Here is a 2,554-nt window from a genome sequence, read left to right as displayed (position 1 = left end):
GCCACAGTCACCATTCTCTATTTTCAAAACGGGTTCGTTGTACACACCCAGCTTTAACAGAGGTAGGACAAGCGGGAGTCCTCCATCTGGCTGTGACCTTGAAGACTTTAATTAAAGCCCCCATAACTCGCCTGTGTGTGGTTTGGAGCCACAGTTTTCCCATCAGTAAGGTGCAGGGGACAAGGTGGGTGGCTGGACCAGATGCTGCCTATTTTCCTTTTACTCGGATATTCCTGTGATTCCAAGAAAACTGCCTTTCTTTTTCTCTCTCTTTCAATAGAAATTAACAGCTCACAGGAGGTTTGTCAGATCCTTTAGAATCAGAGAAGAGGATGTCAGGTGATGGTTCCAGGATGGGGGGCTGGGGAATGGGATGAGAGGAATAGAGGGAAAGGAAACACTTCCCAGAGCAGGAGCCAGGACCACAGAACCTCATGCAGGACACCGGGAGTTGGGGTGTCTTGGGGGAAAGAAGGAGAGGATTTGTGATGCCAAGGCTCCACGAGATGGACATGGTCTCGCCCTCTCTGAGGTGGCCCTACCCTCTGTGTCTTTGCTCACGCAGCTCCCCTCCTTCTGCTTCTGGTGGGAGCCCCACTCATCCATCAAGGCCTGACTTAGAGATTTCCCTGGTGGTCCAGTGGTTAAGACTCCATGCTCCCAATGCAGAGGGCAGGGGTTTGATCCCTGGTTGGGGAACTTAAGATCCCACATGCTGTGAGGGACAGCCAAATAATAACAACAACAACAAAAACCCCTGACTTAGTGCTCGTTTCCTGTAGCCCAGGGTTGGCACACTGGTAATGGAAAGGCCACGAATAAGCAGTTTTGACTAAGGCCACGTGACCTCCATCACAGCTCTTCAACTGTGTCCTTGTAGCTCTAGAGCAGCCAGACGTGACCTGTGAGCTAGGGTCGTGGCTCTACTCCTAAAAGAATTGATTTGAATTTTGGGTGCTTCTCATGTGTCACAAAGTGTTATTCTTCCTTTGATTTAAAAAAAATCATTTTAAAATGCAAAGACTGTTCTTAAATTGGGGACTGTATAAATACAAGCAAGGGGTCATCATTTGCCAGTCCTGCTCTGGCCTCTTGCTATGCAAAATGCAGTTCATGGACTAGTAGGTCAGCCTCACCTGAGAGCGTGGTGAAAATGCAGACTTTCAGGGACCACCCAGAGTGACTGATTCGAAGTCTGTATTTCAGCAAAAATCTCTGGATGACCTCTGTGCACTTTAAAGTTTAAAAAAAATACTGATGCCTGGTTGTCACCCAGGATTGGGCTATAACAGGTGTGGTTGCAGCCTGGACACTGGGATTTTGTAAAGCTCCCTGGCAGATTCTGATGTGCCCCAGGAAGATCCCCAAGGAGAGAGGGCTGGCCCCCCCACAACCTGCCTCCCAAAGACCCCTGGTCACTCCTCCTTCACAAAGCTTGTCACCATGTGAGCTCAGGTTACGCCCTGAGCTCCTCCAGGACCAAGATTCCATGCAATCTTAGACACAGGAGCTCAGACAAGATGCCCGCCCTCTTGGGAGTCAGTCTCCTCCTTAGGATGGATGAGATGGGCTCTGAGTGCTTTTGTAGCCGTGAAGACACTCTCTCCTGGGAACTCCAATGGTTAGGACTCTGTGCTTTCACTGCCAGATGCCCAGGTTTAATCCTTCGTGGGGGACCTAAGAGGGACTCCCCAGCTGGCTCAACAGTAAAGAATCTACCTGCAATCCAGGGGACACAGGTGACGCGGGTTTGATCCCTGGGTTGGGAAGATCCGGGGAGGAAGAAATGGCAACCCACTCCAGTACTCTGGCCTGGAAAACTCCATGGACAGAGGAGCCTTGGAGGCTAAGAGCCCACGGGGTTGCAAAGAGTTGGACGCGACTGAGCATGCACCCTCGGGGAACTAAGATCCTGCAAGCCATGCAGCCTGGCCAAAAAAACAAAAAGCCCAAAACAAAACCACTGTCCCTTGACCCCAGAGGAATAGTAGGAAAGACACTCCTGGCCTCTCTCCAACCCCCAGCTTCTCCCCGGCTCAGGGCTCAGAGTCCTCAGACTGGCCCAGGCTTGGAGCTTCCCAAGGACTCTGGGGGCAGTAGGGACAAAAAGAGGCAACCTCACCCCACTCAGTCCCATTCGTCACATTCAGCAGGCCCCACTGAGCCCCAGGGATGGCCAACAATCCCCTCTTTCCGACCCCCTCTCCTCCTTCCCACTGAGTCCCATAACCCCAGGCCCATCTCCTTCCTCTGCCTTCCATGGTCCCCTTACCTGGGATTTCCCTAGAGAAGAGGGTGAGGGAGGGGTGCACTAGGTTGGCTCAGGGCCCTGCACCCCACAGGCATGGCTCTGAGTCTCTCCTCCCTGCAAGGCCCCTATCACATGGAGCCTCCCACCTCCTGGAGCCCCCAACCCAATATGTGTGCAGCCCTAGACTTCTGAATCCTGGAAGAGTCCCCGAGAACGCATCCCTCTTCATACACACGGGAGACCAAGTCTCAGAGGAGGAGGGACTCACACCCAGGACAGTGCAGATCAGGGACCCCCCTCCCC

The sequence above is a fragment of the Bison bison genome, unplaced genomic scaffold (assembly GCF_000754665.1).
Source record: "Bison bison bison isolate TAMUID 2011002044 unplaced genomic scaffold, Bison_UMD1.0 scf7180017864307, whole genome shotgun sequence".
Classification (NCBI taxonomy): domain Eukaryota; kingdom Metazoa; phylum Chordata; class Mammalia; order Artiodactyla; family Bovidae; genus Bison; species Bison bison.
The sequence above is the reverse complement of the archived record's forward strand: the minus strand, read 5'-3'. Positions refer to the sequence as shown.